The following is a 17,328-nucleotide window of genomic DNA, read 5'->3' as shown; positions in this document are numbered from 1 at the left end:
ATCTAGAAACCAAGATCTGGGCTCTAGGCAGGCTCATGGTTATTGGGGTTTCACTATTCCCAAGCTCAGTCAGGGACAGAGCTAGGAAATATACGTACTTATGTATGTGTGCACATGTGTATGCATGTGCATATGTATGAAGATATAGATGTGCATACGTACACAGAACTGTACATCAGTATTTATTTCTGCATCTAACTCTCCATATTAAGATCTCTAAGTTTAAACCAAAACTTCTGGTTCTAATCCTATACCACATGGCTCATTCCAGCTTTCTCTCTTTCTATATTCATACTCGCTTCTCTTAGTGAGAAATCTGGCTCTCATTACCCCATTATATTGACTTGTTTCCTCAATCTTCCTTGTTCCCTGCTTTTTCTTTCTTTATTGACATATAGTTGATTTACAATGTTGTATTAGTTTCTGGTGTACAGCAAATTGATTCATATATATGTATATCCACAAATATATATATGTATATATATACAAATACTAAATGATATCTAAAAATATAAATGTGGAATCTAAAAAATAATACAAATGAATCTATATACAAAACAGAAACAGACTCACAGACTTAGAAACAAACTTATGGTTACCAAAGGGGAAAGGGAGAGAGGGATAAATTAGGAGTTTGGGATTAACAGATACAAACTACTACACATAAAATAGATAAGCAACAAGGATTTACTGTATAGTATAGGGAATTATATTCAATATCTTGTGATAACCTGTAATAGAATATAATCAGAAAAAAACTGAATCACTATGCTGTACACCTGAAACTAACAAAATATAGTAAATCAACTATACTTCAATTTAAAAAATAGTAATTCAAAAAAAATAATAAGTGAAGAGAATCACACCAAGGGCAGAAAAAAAAGAGTCCTGATTTGCAGCATTTGCTTCTTTCTGTGGTGTAAGTACTCCCACCATGGCCAATGTCAAGCTACCAACATGATATCACTTAACTTGGTGGTAGGAAGAAATGTACACAATTAGCTCTCATGAGTATGTATGAGCACTTCCAGCCTGGATACATACACCCATAAACTAGTTAGATCACCCACCAACTTAAGCATTGTCTTCAGACTGCCACTGACTTAAAAGAGATACACGTTGGGGAACTCGATTAGACTCCATGCTTCCGAGTGTCCATAGACTTGACTTTAAGAGACATGACTGCCTTTATCCATGACCAACAGGTTCTTGTTGGAAGCAAGTGGAATGGAAAGAGAGCAAGTGCAAGAAGATAGAAAACAAGCAAATTGTTTCCAAGTCAAAACCAAACTTTATGGTGAAGCATCTGAGATCAGCCACCTCCTGTTTTCATGGTCCTGCTCTTCCTGGAAAGAAGTTTGAACTCCAGGGGAGCTCCAGCTGGGTTCCCATTAGCAGGATTTGTAGGTCTTGAGGTTAAAGGTGTCGAACAGTAGACGCAGCCTGAACTCTCTCTAAAACATAGAACACCTCTGACCCCCACTGGCTGCTAGGATGTGTTGCATCTCAGAGATGGCCAAGGCCCCTTCAGAGCACTGCCCGTTCCCTGACTGCACAGGAGTCCTCCTCAGGGGTTGCCTAATTCCATGTTCGCTGTATTGCCAGAATTTCCTACCTGATGCCATCTATTTCTCATTGATGTTCCTTAAATTTTTAAAACTCTTCATCTGTTTCTCCTCTGGAGTGGTAGATATTTCTACTCTCATTATATTGCATATGGATTTCATTTTGTTTGATCAGAAAATGAACCAAGAGAAGGTTTAAGGTTGTTACCTGGGTGGTTGGTTTTGATTTCCATTGTTCTGGTCCTTTGGGTGACAAACACCAGGCCTTCCTCCTTTGTTTATAAGAAGCCCTTCAGCCACCTATCCTGGGTTGGCACCTGAGCCCATGTTTTCTTGTTGTCTCTCTAACAGAGCAAAAGCACCAGCCACAGCAACAAAGTAGGCAGAGGCCAAGCCCCAAAGCCCTGTAGGAAGCTAGGGCGGTTAACAAAACCCCGGGCCAGCGGACCACAAAGCCCAGTCCATAATTAGGATATTGCATCTATTGAGCACGCTGGAGTGTCCGATTCCATCCATTCACTTTGGTATTTCTATGGTACCTCTCACCATGGTACCTTGGTAATCTGACTCATGAATTAGACTAGACTGAAGCAAGCTGGGGGAAAGGCAGAGTGCTTGTAGGTGAGCAGCACGCCTTCCAGTGGGTTTACACGAACAGATTGAGCAATGTCTGCTGATTTCTGATCTTGCACTGAAAACGAACTACAGCTGTACATTACAGGTATTCCTCAAAGGAGATTTTTTTTTTCAGTACTCTGTATTAGATTAATTTTTATTTTTGGATTGAGACCTGAATCCAGTTGTTAATCCTTTTTGTGGAGGGAAACTTGTGTTGCTATTGCTAGCTCGGTCTTCTCTCCTCATTTTATACCATAACCCAAGTACGACTGCCCCAACCGAACAGGAACATTCTTGTCTCTATGTATTACCTTCAAAGACAAAATTCATAGTTTCTTATCCCAAAGAACTGCTTTCTGCTCTTGTTTCTCACAGCCAGCAGAGGGACCCCAGGGTAAGGCTCAGACCCGGTGTGAGATCAAGCTACTTTGTTGTGGTGAAAGATCCCCTAACTCTCTAGAGAAGTGACATTTCACCCTAGGGTTTCCCAGCACACATACAAAAGGCTTGAGAAATAGAGCTGAATCTCCTGAGACCACAGGTACAATCATCTTCATTTGGGGCTGAGAAGAGCTTTGCAACCATATCCACCCCTGGCAGGGAAAGAAAAAGCAGTTTAGTGCTTCTTTTGAGAATCCTGGAAACTAAAGGAGAAAAGCAGCAGAATCCTGGACCTGGGCCATTATTCATCACTGACATCACAAAACCCCAGAGCTGGGGTGTGGGGAAAGAAGATATTCCACTCAATCTCATTATCCTCTCTTGGTAAACTGTAAAAATATCCTTTTCTTCATCAATATCATTTGGTCACTTGTCACATTTTTCTCCTTTTTCGCTTCTTTCCTATCCTACAGATAATGCCAAATTGTGTAGAAAATAATCTCTTTGTTTTAATTAAATGTATATTACAGTTATACAGACTGCTGTATGGATTTTGAATGGCCAGTGTCTAATGATCAGAAGACTCTGTAGAGATTCTTGGCATGTGGCAATGGCATCTTCAACCAGTATCTACATGGCTTTGCGAAAAGTTAGCTTGAGGATCAGTTTTACTTCTTACTATAAGGTAAGACTGACTGAGCAATAACAAGTTGTGGTACACCTCTCTTGTTTAGGGAATGCACAGGGCAATGCCAGGGCCACAGAGAAACATAAAGTATGGTCTCTGAATACAGGAAGCTGACAGTCTTCCTAGGAGGAGGAGGCATAATCCAAAAAGGCAGTAAAGAAATATCAAGTAATGTGTTTAATGATAATAATGGTAATCGTAATAGCTACTGTGTACCGAGTCCTTACTCTATTCCAGGTATTGTGTCGAACGCTTTATATACATTATCTCGTTAAATCCTCAAAACAGCTTTATGAAGTAGGACTATTATTATTCTTATTTTAAGGGTAAGGAAACTGAGGCACACAAAGTTTATATAACTTGGAGGATTTGATTCCAGGATGTTTGACACCAAAGACCATGTCTTTAAATATTCAGTGACCTATACTGCCTCATAAGAGCAGTGGGAGTTCTAAGGGGGGAGATCAATGTGGGCTAGAGGAAGCCTTCTTGGAGGAGAGATCGTGAAGAATGAGTGTGGTTCGGGGGGAAAGAGAAGAAGGAGAGAGAGTGAGAGCACACACAGGCAGAGATGTGAACATGCACAAGACAAGCTGGGGTTCCCAGAGTCAACCTGCTGCAGATGCTCTGTGCATGGACATGAGCGGGTGGGAAATGGTGGTCAGAGGGGAAAGCAGACTGAAGCTAGGTTATGGGAGGACCTCCTGGAATAATACCTTTAGAAACTTGGATTGAGGAAGGTAGAATTGGAGCCAGGACAGACAATAAGTATCAATAGATCACTTCAGTGATTCTCCATGTTCAGTGATGAAGATAAGTACTTGAGCTGTGGGCAGGAAATGACAACCAGAGGTGAAATGTCCCCAGTGGGGTCTGCCTAAATTCTGGTTCCAGGTACTTTATATTCTAATTCCTGTGAGAAAGTATCAACCACTAATATATTTTACAACTTTGCCCGGTCACCTAAAAGTAACACCTATCTCTAACAGGTGCTTTACAAGTCCTTTTCATATGCCTTTCATTCTCACAACCAGTGAGCTTAAGAATTATCATCATCATCACCAGCATCATTATCCTCAGTGTGCTGCCAATGAGGAAACTGAGACTCAGAAAGCAAATGACTTACTAAGAGCCTCCCAAATAGGAAATGACCAAGTCAAAGCTCAAACCCAGATCATCTTACTTCAAGTAATTCACAAATGTACTCTACAAATACCCAGCACGGTGCCTGGCGTCGAGTGCCCAAAGGTAAGTAACTCCTACCCTCTGCTTTAGGAAGCTCATGGTGATTAAGTGAATAAAACGATAGAATTGAGAACAATAGCTGACAATATCTGTCCTAAGCATCTTAACATTTGTAACTGGGATGAATGTGTATGAAATATATGAGAGCACCTTTCAAAAGTAAAAAGGTGAATTCAAACGCAGTTTATTTCATCCCTCACTTCATACATGACAGCAGCTGAAAAGGGTCAGCTGCTCTTCCTACGGAGTGGGACCAAAAAGTGATGAGTCTGATTTCTACAGTTTTCCAGGAAAATCATTCTCACCCCTTTATCGCTTCCTCACAAGTAAAGAAGGCAAGCGCTGAATGATACCAACCTGCCACCTGCTGGAGCAGAGCAGAACTAACCCAACGTTCCAGGGCAGCTTGGTGACGGGTGTGGGCCAACAAACAACAGACAGCTCTTTCCTGCAGATCTTAGAGTGTGAATTGACACCTTGCAATGGCTCCCAGCCACTCCTTTTTTCAATAGACTAAGCTTGGTGAAAGAGAACACCAGGAAGCTTTCAGGAAAGGAAGTCATAAGAGATTTGCAAAGAGTGGAGTCAGACAGACCTAAGCACAAATCTAATTTCTCCACTTACTAGTTGTGTCACTTTGAACATTATTCAACCTCTCTAAACCTCATTTTCATTGTCTGTAAAATGAGATTACTGGCAATCAAATATATGTTGACTGAGAGAATAAATGAAGAACATGCATGACTACATTTTTGTTGGCAGGATTAGAAAAAAATATATGTAAAGCACCTATTGTATAATATAGCACCTGAGATATTATCAATACTGTAGACCTTACACCAAGGAAGAGAGACTGTTCTACCCACTTGACTGTATACACTTTGATAGGACTTTGCCATCCATTAGTGTGTGTCTATGAGATACTCAGAGACTTTAAAAACAAGTCTTGGGGGAATTTTTGGAGAAATAATCTATGGATTATTCTATTTAATCCTTATAACAACCCTATAAACCAGATGATATTATTCCCACATGTTGCAGATAAAGAAAATGAGGTTCAGCAAATTTAAGTGTAGTGGACACCAGTGGTTGTTTACCCAATAAGCTCCTTCCTTGTTGGCAGAGTTTAAATTTAATTCAAATGTCCATCCCTCCCCAGGTGACTCTGGCTTGTACACAGATTTGAGAGGAACCCCATTCTCCTTGCTGGGGTTTGGCTTAGGTGGGAACAAGTGACCTAGTTATTTTCAGTAATTCATGAGATGAGGTCTCCTGGGGGCTTCTGGGAAAGGATTACTAGCTAATAAAAAGAGATAAGCAGGAAGAAAATTTTCTTTTTCTTCCATTGGATGTTGTGTCTGGATGTGACTCAGGGAACCAAGAAAAGTAGCTAAAGATGATACTGATACATAAAGATGACAGAGTAGAAAGATGGAAAGAAGATAACATCTTCATGATGTTATCGAGACAATTAACCCACTCTAAAGATGTTGTAACTTGGACTTCTTATTATTTAAGATAATAAGTTACTCTTCTTGTTTAAGCCTTTGAGACTTGGTTTCCATTTACTTGCAATCAAAAGGTTCTTAACAGATTCATTAAGTAACTTGGTGAAGGTCACAAGCCAGTAAATGGCAAATCTAGCTCTTAAATTCCACACCCTCTGTCCAAGTCCCCTTGCTAACAACAGGCCTGGGATCACAGGACTGGGAACGCTGAGTAGCATCAGGACCCAAGGTGCCTTGGGAGGGTCACTGAGTAGAAGGGGAGGAGACACAGGAAGCTGGATTGTATCATCCCCGGGATGACTCTTATAGCCACTCCTGTTCCCTATATCAATGCTCTTGCAGATCTGAGAAACCCACCACCTTAAGAATTTATCTACTCTTTTCCTTTCCACTTCACCCTCCCTACGTTGCCTGTACAAACGTTCTTGCCATACCTCTGAGTTCTTAAGAGTTCATTGTTTTAAGTAACTTTTACCTCAAAGTTTTAGGTCAGTTATGGTTATGTGTGCTTTTCCTTTTAACTCCCATTGAGCCCTGTGAATGTGCCCAACTAAAGTCATGACAAGTTATGTTTTAAAATAATTTTCAGCAGAAAGTGCTGGAGCCACATGTGGTTTCACGTTTTTCCCTTTGAAAATGAGTATGAAGAAGCATGAGTTTGATTCATTGTTATCAGGGTTAATCCTTTAAATTTAATTTTCATAATGTTTTCAAAGGTTAGAAAGTCATTTATGTACTGCCTGAGCTTCATCCTGAATGAATAATAATTTATCTTTTCTTCTTTCCCCTTACGTCCCACCCTAACCTCAGATCTTAGATGAGTTGATGCATCTGAAAAAGGGATTTAGGGCAATTTTTGTTATATTTTTCCACAAAAATAGTCCTGCAATGCACAGCCATGGTGGAATAGCTGGCATCATACTAACCCTGACTGAAAAAACAACTTTAAGTGTCAGACAAAATACATAAAACAATTGTCTGAGGCATTGCAGACAACAAACACAGACAAGACTTGAAGGAAAGGCCACATTTATCTGAGCTATTTCCCTGAAGACATTTATAAATGGGGGTATGGAAAACAATAGTCTTACTGGGCTGAAAAGGCAGAAGTCAGAGTTTGGAGTAGTTTAGAGTTTGCTACTAGAGAGCAAAGTCCCGGAAAAATGAGAACATCAGAGAAGGAACCTAAAATTCTGCATACACATTTCCCTAAAGTGATGGATTCCTAAGCTGAGCTTGCACAGGGTGAAACTAAAAGGCAGGGGTGGGGTGGGGGCGGGGACGGGAAGAGAAGAAAGCACCTGGATAGCTAAAGAGCTGATCCAAGATTTCAGTAGTACCAGGGGAGCAGAAATCATAATTAAAGCCTTGCTAAGGGGGAAGTATTTTGGTAAATATCCCAGGCTTTGAACTGAAACCTCAGAAGGGTCATGCCCTAAGAGTAAGAGCCATTCCTTAGGAATAAAAACCAATCTATAAAAATAGGGGAAAATCGAAATAAATTAGCCCAAAAAAGCATGAAACCAGGTTTTCACAAGACTTGTCTATTTGCCTACAAGAAGAAAACAACCTTGGAAGAAAACATCATCTCAAGTCTCTATAATTTTTCATTAATGACATCTGGCATTTAACCAAAATTTTCAATGCATGCAAAAATATAATAAAAAATTTAAAAACTGAATTACTGAAATCCAAATGAAAAATATATTTAATGGAGAAAGATTTATAGGCAAGTTAGATATTGACATGAACTGACAGGGAGTTTAAAATAACCATGATTACTATGTTCAAGAAAATGTAGGAAATGTTAGTCAAAATAGAAGAAAAGTTGAAGAATTTCAACAGAGAAGTAACTCTATTTTTGAAAAAGCAGGCCTAACACAACATTGTAAATCAACTATACTCCAATAAAAATTTTTTTTTAAAAAAGAAGCGAGCAACTAGATAGTAAAATTTTGAAAGCACCAAAAGCATCAATTATGTCAAATAAATCAAATGAAAGATGACCAGAAATTCTACACTGAAATATACAGAAAATTGCTGAGGAAAGTAAAAGAAAACCTAAATAAATGAAGGAATATACCATGAACATGGAATTCAAAGATGTAAGATTTTTAAGATATCAGTTCTCTCCAATTCATCTATAAATTCAAAGCAATTCCAATAAAGATCTCAGCAGTTTTCTTTAATTGGTGGAAATTGACAAGCTATTTGTAAAATTTATATGGAAATACAAAGGACCTATTATAACTAAGGTAATCATGAAGAGGAAAAACAAACCAAATATCAAAGCTAGACTAATTTTAAAGTGTGGTCTTGGTACAAGAATAGACAATAGACCATGGAATAGAATAGAGTTTAGAAACAGATCCATACGTATATGATCAATCACTTGATTTACAACGAAGACATTACAGAAATTCAGCGGAAGAAGGATGGTCTTTTCAATAAATTGTGCTGGCTCAAATGGATATCCATATGGAAAAAAAAGGAAACTTGACCCTTTTTCACACCATACACAGAAATTAACTCAAGATGGATCATATACTTAAAAGTATAAAGTAAAACAATAAAGATTCTAGAAGAAAACACGGAAATATTTTCAGGACTTTGGGGTAGGCCACAGTTTCTTAAACAGAACACAACAAAATATCGATAAGTTGGATTTAATTGATAAATTAAGAAATTCCATTCAATGAACGACACTATTCAGAGAAAAGAAAAAGAAAACTTGAGACTGGCGCATGCGCGTGTGCACACCCACACACATATACATACACACACCTGGCAGAGCATTTATATCTAGAAAATACTCTTCTTTAGAAATTCTACACAATTTTTTAAATTGGGCAAGAATCCTGACCAGGTACTTCACAAAAGAGGATACCAAAATGGTCAGCATACAACTGAAAAGATTCTTGGCAACATTACTCACCAGGGAAATGCAAAGTAAACCACATCTTGATACCATATGTTGCTTGTAGTCCAGAAACATCAGTATTTCTCCTAGAGAAAGCAGTTGCAAAAACCACAGCTCTGAATACCAGAAAGTGAGTTAGAGTAGGTGTCAATAATTATAAACAGCCTAGTTTAATTTGAAGAGTGAGGTTTCTGTTAAAGATTTTCATCATGCAGTGTAATGAATTGTAATTCCCCATTGTCATTATGTCAGTTACATTTGCCAGCCTAGTACAAAATGTGAAAAGCTATAACAGAAACCTCACTCTTGAAATTAAACATTACTGTTCACAATTACTGAAATATGTCCAAATTCACTTTCTGATATTCAAAGTTGTGGTTTTACCATTGCTTTTTCATGAAGGAATATTAGAGAGACAAGGCCACACGATCTTGCAAAATAACCTCTCCCAGATGCAGGAATTTAGTCCCCTTAGATGTGATAACATTGCAAGAATGTGTCTATTTAGTGAGCAATGAGAAAGTCTGTTTATTACAGAGCAACAAGAAGAACTAGTATGTGGAAATACATAGCACAATGAAAATACATATGGAGGTTCCTTAAAAAACTAAAAATAGAACTACCATATGACCCAGCAATCCCACTACTGGGCATATACCCTGATAAAACCATAATTCAAAAAGACACATGCACCTCAATGTTCATTGCAGCTCTGTTTACAATAGCCGGGACATGGAAGCAACCTAAATGTCCATCAACAGAGGAATGGATAAAGAAGATGTGGTACATGTATACAATGGACTATTACTCAGCCATAAAAAGGAACAAAACTGGGTCATTTGTAGAGATGTGGATGGACCTAGAGTCTGTCATACAAAGTGAAGTAAGTCAGAAACAGAAAAACAAATATTGTATATTAATGCATATATGTGGAATCTAGAAAAATGGTACAGATGAACCTATTTGCCGGGCAGGAATAGAGACGCAGACGTAGAGAATGGACATATGGAAATGGGGGGGAAGGGGAGGGTGGGATGAATTGGAAGATTAGGATTGACATATATACTACCATGTGTAAAATAGATAGCTAGTGGGAACCTGCTGAATAGCACAGGGAGCTCAGCTTGGTGCTCTGTGGTGACCTAGATGGGTGGGATGGCAGAGGGTGTTGGGAGGGATGTCCAAGAGGGAGGGGTCATATGTATGCATAGAGCTGATTCACTTCATTATACAGCAGAAACTAACACAACACTGTAAAGCAATTACACTCCAATTAAAAGTAAATACGTAACATTTACACTCTCTGGGACTGAGACATTGGGTTTGGAGAGCTCTGGAAATGAGAAGCAGTTTGCACTTACATCCACTTGGTTTCCTACAACTCTGGCCCCTCTGTGCCCACTGCACTTCTCCTCCATTGTCACTGGTTCTCAAAGTGGCGATCTCTATGATGTCTTATGACCTGATAACTTCAAAAAGAGACTTTTTCCATTACCATATAGCTGGAGACTACTTTCCAAGTTCATTAGTACTGTATAAGGGAACATGCATGGGACTGAGAAACTGAAGAGCCAGCAGAAGCATGGGTTAATTCATTGTGCATCATTTAGCAAGCCATTACTCTCTGCCTAACTGTAAAATAGCTTAACGATATCTGCTCCATCCTGTCATGTGCTACAACATGGTGAACTGTGAGGAACTTATGCTAAGTGAAATAAGACAAATATTGCATTATTCCACTTTTACAACATACTTAAAGTGGTTAAATTTATAGGAAAAGAAAGCAGAACGGTGATTGCCAAGGACTGAGAGGAAGGGGAAGTGGGAGTTAATGTTTAATGGATATAGAGTTTAAGTTTTGCAAGATGAAAAAGTCCTGGAGATTTGTTACACAGCAGCGTGAGTATGCTTAACACTACTGAATTTTACGCTTAAAAATGGTTAAGATAGTAAACTTTATATGTTTTTACTGCAATTAAAAATAAAAGAAAAATGGGACTTCCCTGGTGGCGCAGTGGTTGAGGGTCCACCTGCCGATGCAGGGGACACGGGTTCGTGCCCTGGTCCAGGGGGATCCCTCATGCCGCGGAGCAGCTGGGCCGGTGAGCCATGGCCGCTGGGCCTGCGCATCCGGAGCCTGTGCTCCGCGGCGGGAGGGGCCACAGCAGTGAGAGGCCCGCGTACCGCAAAAAAAAAAATAATAATAAAAATAAATAAAAAGAAAAGAAAAATGTGATAAAAAATATAATATCTGCTCCCTGGGGTCTCCAGACCACAAGTGATTGTTCCTTCCTTTAAACCACTTGAGTTCTTAACTTGGGGCTCAGGATACCCTGAGGTGTTTTGAGGAGATGCTTGAAACTTGAATGGAAAACTATTTTCACTAACCTCTAACTGAATGTAGCATTTACTTCAGTCACAAATCACAGTGGCAGTAGATGTAATGTGACTGTCACCAATAGAAATCACAAATATTTTCATATCATATGTTTCTTATAGATATCTTATAATACTGTTCATGCTCAGCCCTACTTCAAAATTACTGTAGTTATCAAAGCTACCACTAAATCATGCTATGTAATGTGTTAATACAGACGCTTATATACTGCCATATTACAACATTTTAAAACTTTTTTTTTTACTATATTGCTGTATAATTGGTTTTCTTTGCAATTGTACACTTGTTCTTTTATGCATTTATCCTAATAAGGAGTCTATAGGTTTTACTAGATTGCCAAAGAGGTCCCTGGCACCAAAAAAAAAAAAAGAAAGAAAGAAAGAAAAGACTAAGACTCTCACCATAGCCTATTATTGACTTATTGTTTTGTCATGCTCATCATACAATGTGTCACTGACATGTGTTATGTAAATGTCCAGACACCTCATCTAGACTGGAAGCCCCATCCTTCATAGAGCCTGGCTGAATGTCTTGCATATAGTCAATGCTCAAAGTGTTTTTGTTGATTTATTAATAGTACAATTCAGAGCTTAGGTCTGGAGTTAGGCTACCTCTGTTCAAACTCTGACTCCTGAACTTTGGGCAAGTGACGTAACCCCTCCAAGCCTTAATATCCCCATCTGAAAATGGAGCTATTAATGCTACCTATCTCCTTGGGTTCTTGTGAGAATTAAATGAAACAATACTCATAAAGAGCCTAGCATAGCCTCTGTCCCATCATAAACTCTTAATACAAATTATCTTTTCTTTATAAACATATTATTATCCATGGGAGTTGTGATTGAAATCATGAAAGCAAGATAGCAAGGGGGGATCATGGACATTAAAGGGAGGTGAAAGGTAGGGGAGAGGCAAGGATTTGGGTTGGCGCCTTCAGAGATTATTCAGACTCAGGGGGCCAAGCAGAGCAATCAGTGCTTATAGGGGTGACTCGCACCTGGTGGTAAAAAGATCTGTGTGTTCAAAAGTGTAATAAGTGATTCGTGTCCCCTCATAGTGCCCGGCTCTTAAAGTCACAGGTCCTCGTATAAGGTATCATCCCCAGAAGTCACCTGTGATAATAAACTAATGTTGATTTCCACTCACAGAGCAAGAGACCATAGGGAACAGTGGAGAAAGCACTGGCTTGGGTCAACACACCTCAGTGGTCTTGGTTTTCTCCCTTCTCAGAATGTGGGACTGTTTGCCCTTAAAGTTCTTTCTACTCTAAACCTCTGTAATCATCTGAAGGAATCTGTGTTTATTTGAGAGGATGATTGTATCCACAGAGGTGGGTCTTAGAATACCTAACCACTGACATCTGACTCACAGGTGCTGGCCTTGAAGGGAAAGTATACCTGTCCAAGGGGCAGGAAGGCTTCTGAGCATATAGGACTCGTTCTGGAAAGTGGTCCAGGGAGGCCAGAAAGTGTGAGACTCATGAGCCAGCAGAAGAGGTGAATAAAATTGAAAATAGGACATCAGAAGATGAAAGATGGACAGGGGGTGACCAGAGACAGAATGTATACTTAGTTTATACCTATCCATGCATACAAAACTGGATTTTTAAAAAGAAAAAATATTTCTCATTTCTGATTATTGGGGGGGTTAGAGGTGTAGTAGGTCATAGAATAGCAGCTCATTTACAAAGCACGTTGGGATAGTGAATCAGGCCAAGCACTCAACGAGTGCCCAATACCCATTTATTGATCAGTAGTCAATGAATGATCTTCTCCAAGTCAGCTATTTGGTTTTTCACTAAGAGAAGAACTTAAGAATTCTGATTTGGATCTCTATTTGCACATGGCAAGCATAGAATTTAATACACATGAGTCTGTCTCATGCAAACAGAATTATGTAAACAGCACTTATAGAGGCTGATTTCCTCTTGTGGAAATCTTCTATCATTGCCAGAAGGGGATTCAGAAATCACCAAAGCCACCTCTTGTTCCCATCAAATATTATTAGTAGGCTAATAATGAAAATCGCTTCTCTCATAGCCCATCAAGCAGATAGCTAAAGGCTTCCCCAGTGTGTTTTTTGTATCTTGAATTATAACAGAGAGAATATGACACTGATACTCCTATGCCCGTAGAATTTCAGTTTGTTTATTTAACTGGGTGAAGGAAAGCTTGAGCCTGTTACCTGGAGAGTCAGAGATGAATTCAGATGCAGCCCTTGAAAACAATTGTTTTGTCTCCCTAAACCTAGCCATGCCAAAAACTTCATGCTGTAAATTGAGTTCTCCTTTCCTCCTCATATCTCAGTTTTGGTTTCAATACAGTTTCTTTCCCTGAGGGAAAGAGAGGGAAATGTCAGAATATAAGCTCTGGAAGCTTAAATCCTGATGATAGGTGAAATATTCCATCAAGCTAAACTTGCCTAAAGACTGATCTATTGCTGCATGTATAACTCCTTCAGCAAATTTCTCACAGACAAATAGGACAAATTAGGCCAAGGAAGGATTCAGGCATTGTTTCACCCAGAAACATATGAGTTGGGTCTGCATGATACCAAAAAGATGGTCATGTTAGGGACCCAAAGCCTGTCATCAAACAAGCTGTTTAACGTAATGTAGATCAAATAAAATACACAATGGCTGACTAAAATTTTAATTTTCTGCTCTGTAAGCTTAATATAAATCTGTTCACCCCAGCACCGTTTTCAGGGGGAAGAAAACAAGATTTTTGTAAAGTTGTATCTTACAAAAAGACTGTGAAATCAAAAAAGGGATTGCTGTTAACACACAGCATTGCAAAACTTATCTGGCAAAACCTCATGTGAAAACATCCTTTTGGACAGGATATAAAGGAAACCGCCAAACCCTTGATGTCATTAAATTGTTGATGCTGTATTCATGCACCACAGTGTCGCCTCAACCAGCCAGGCAATAATCCAAACTTCCTTATTTTTCTTCCTACAAATAAAAGAAAAATGTTTTCTCTGATGATTACTGGTTTAGTTATCAACTCTCTTGTTCTGTTTGTAAAAGAAGGATGGTTAAGATAGCTTTTTGTTCTAATCTGGTTTATGCTTCTCTGGACAGTGGGATTTCTTTTTTTCAAGACATATGACAGGAAGAATTCAAGAGTTAAATTTCTCCCGAGAGGAAAAGGAGATTAGAGGCAGAGCTCAAGAGAGAAGAGATATATAAATGATACCTGAGAAATGCCAGACTGGCTTCAAGCAGGAGAGGATTCCATCTGAACCCCATTTCTCTATTTAAGGGTGGAATCTGGGTCCTGGGGCCAACTTCATCAGCCCTTCATCTCCCTGCCTTAATCTCCTTCCGAGAGAAAATCCTTTTAAAGCCCCTGGGTTTATTCATTCCAGCACGTAGAGGCCTGAGTTACAGGTCCAGACATCCAACCTCCGTTCAAGCTCTGTCAAGAGTCAGACCCAACCTGACAGCTGGTGTATTAGGATAAAAATAAGAAGGCAAGAGTCCTGAGTGATTTGCTGAGCAAATAATTCATTTCAGTTAAGTACTGACAGAGTATCTACCATGTGTACAGAAGAAGGAGAACTTGAGCCCAGGTCTTGTGACAGCAAAATTCACCATTATTTCCACCATGCAACATTGCCACGGCTAAACTGCCAAGGTCCCACCTCTACCCCTAAAATAATGCTGATGCTTAAGTGGTAAAAGCCCTGAGATTTAAGGAAAATATTATTTGAGCCTATATGTTTTTCATAGCAGATGTTCTCAATCAACTCCCCCAGCCATTGGAAACCTAAGTGTGGTCACTGGTGAAGTAAATCCTAACAGGTCCATCAGAACAAGTGCTTATCGGTGCTTATCTGCGCAGCAGTGCCTGCTCTCAGCAGCTATAGAGCTGAAATTGGACCAAGGAGAGATAGGGTAGTCAGGAAGGAAAGAGCAAATGTAGGCTTTTTTTTTTTTTCCTAAAAGTACACCAGGAAAGGAAGAATAGACCTGTTTGAAGAAACATCACAGTTTTGTTTTATATTGTGTTTGTTTTTAAGAATTGAAAGATATGAGCGTACATATAGGCTAGGAAAAAGAATCGAGAGAAAACGATGAAGTTGCAAAAGAGATGGAATAATTGATGGAAAAAATAATAGTAAATGTACAAGAGAATTACTATGGGTAAAGCATTGCTCTCAGAGCTTGACATATTTAAATCAATTTAACTCACTCCAAAATTTTATGAGAAACTTGCTAGTAGTATTCTGATTTTACAGATAGGAAAATAAGCCATAGCTTGAACAGTGTCAAGTTACAAGACTGGGGTTTAAACCTAGCATTCAGGCTCCAGAGTCCAAACTCTTAATGGTTGTGCAAATCTGCTTCTCTAGGGAAAGTTTTTATGTAGGTTGAGGTGAACTAATGGTAGCCTAGCAGAAGGAAATAAGGAGAGGCTAGGGGAAGGAACAGAGAAATTTAGAAGCATAGGAGAGAAAAGTTGAGGGCATTCACATTAGGTGGCTATGCTGATTCTTAAGGTCCCTTATGTTCAAAATCAGGCTGTCAGCACAAACACACAGAAGAAAATCACCTCCTCACCTACTATGACAGGGTTCATTTTCCAATTAATCTACCAGCTACAATTATTTAGACAAATGTGTGAAAACTTGTGACTGGGCCACAAATCTAGTCTATAGAGCTCATATATATTCTGTTCCTACCTGTTCTGATTCAGGCATACTTATCATTGGACATATTTTGGAAAGACATTAATATCCTGGGATCTACCCTGAGATTGTTCAGTTTGTTCTCTGATGTTTCCTGTGGAGAGGGTCAAAGCTGTTAGAGCTGTGTATTCCAAAAATTCTGAAAGTATGCTCAGTGTTTTCCTTGGAGAGGTGAAAGAGCAAGGCATTGATCAGTCATGAGATGTGGCAGAATATGGTCACACCTTTGAGAGACTCTATAACTCTTGAGAAGAACTCAATTACAGAATTTTTTAAAGAAGGAGGCTGGCATGGAATATCCAGTGCTAAATGATGTGTTTCAAATGACAAGTGCTGGAGTAATTCAGAAAAGGTAGCTAAGATGGTAGTAACTTACATTTATTGAGCTCTTTTAGGTACTTTACACAGAGGGATATGCTGGTAAATCAGTGCTCAAAAATAAATAAATAAATAAAGAGGCCCCGACTTGTAGCATTTGCCAGTTCCCCTGGTGTAAATACTTCTACCACAGCCAATTTCAAGCCATAGAATTCCTGACTGTCTTTCAGTCAGCCGGTAGGAGCCGGTAGGAGCTGACTCCAGCACACCATCGTTTTGTTATCCCATTTCATCCTCACAACAACCTGTGAAGGTGGGTACCATTATTATCTCCAGTGTACATATTAGGAAAAATATTCAGAGGTTTCATAATTTGCACGGGTGCACAGAGCGACAACGAAGCAGAGCTCTGAGGGAAGCTCAGACTGAGTGACTCTAATAACATCTAGCCATAGGCCTACCCCTTCTTTACCCTAAAAATAGCCATGGAGATTCAAGGTGGTAATGGCCACCAGTCATTAACCAATCTCCACCTCTGGCTCACTTCTGTTACAGGTAGATTTTCTGAGACCCCTTGGGGACTGAGTTTATATTTCTAGGTTTTTACTGTTCAGTAGAGAATCTCTGGGTAAAAGTCCATAAGTGTATATTTTACTTAATATTAGAAACATATTCTAGCCCCTTGCTACACAAAGGATGAACCACCTACCTGCATCATCTGGGTACTTGCTAGAAATCCAGAGTCTCTTGTTCCTACCTAGATCTACTAAATCAGAACTTGCATCTTAAGACAATCCCCAGGTGATATGTGTGCCTGTTAAAATTTAAGAAACTTTAGCCTACAGGATCATACTGGGGCTTTCATGTACCAAGAGTGTCTCACATTGTATGCTGTTCTTCTTGCAGTTGGCAGGGACTGGCACTGATACAACAATACACCCGAACTTGTCCTGTCCCTTTTGTGGCTGTTAAGGGTACAGTCTATGGTCATA

At 39.3% G+C, this 17,328-nt stretch overlaps 1 protein-coding gene across 20 annotated transcripts in view; it reads left to right on the top strand.

The window, feature by feature from the left end:
- The window catches only part of ANKRD55 (ankyrin repeat domain 55), a 462,869-nt gene that overhangs the window by 331,865 nt on the left and 113,676 nt on the right, over positions 1 to 17,328 (top strand). For 17 of the 20 annotated variants that reach the window (XM_079916383.1, XM_079916378.1, XM_079916387.1 and 14 more), the window contains 2 exons: positions 3,095 to 3,249; positions 4,287 to 4,500. The exons of 2 other annotated variants lie outside the window; for them this stretch is intronic. The gene's annotated coding sequence lies outside the window, so the exon portion shown is untranslated. The remainder of the gene's footprint in view (positions 1 to 3,094; positions 3,250 to 4,286; positions 4,501 to 17,328) is intronic. One more of the 20 variants, XM_079916390.1, reaches the window with a different exon arrangement.

Source organism: Stenella coeruleoalba (assembly GCF_951394435.1).
Source record: "Stenella coeruleoalba genome assembly, chromosome: 3".
Taxonomy (NCBI): domain Eukaryota; kingdom Metazoa; phylum Chordata; class Mammalia; order Artiodactyla; family Delphinidae; genus Stenella; species Stenella coeruleoalba.
The sequence above is the reverse complement of the archived record's forward strand: the minus strand, read 5'-3'. Positions and strand labels throughout refer to the sequence as shown.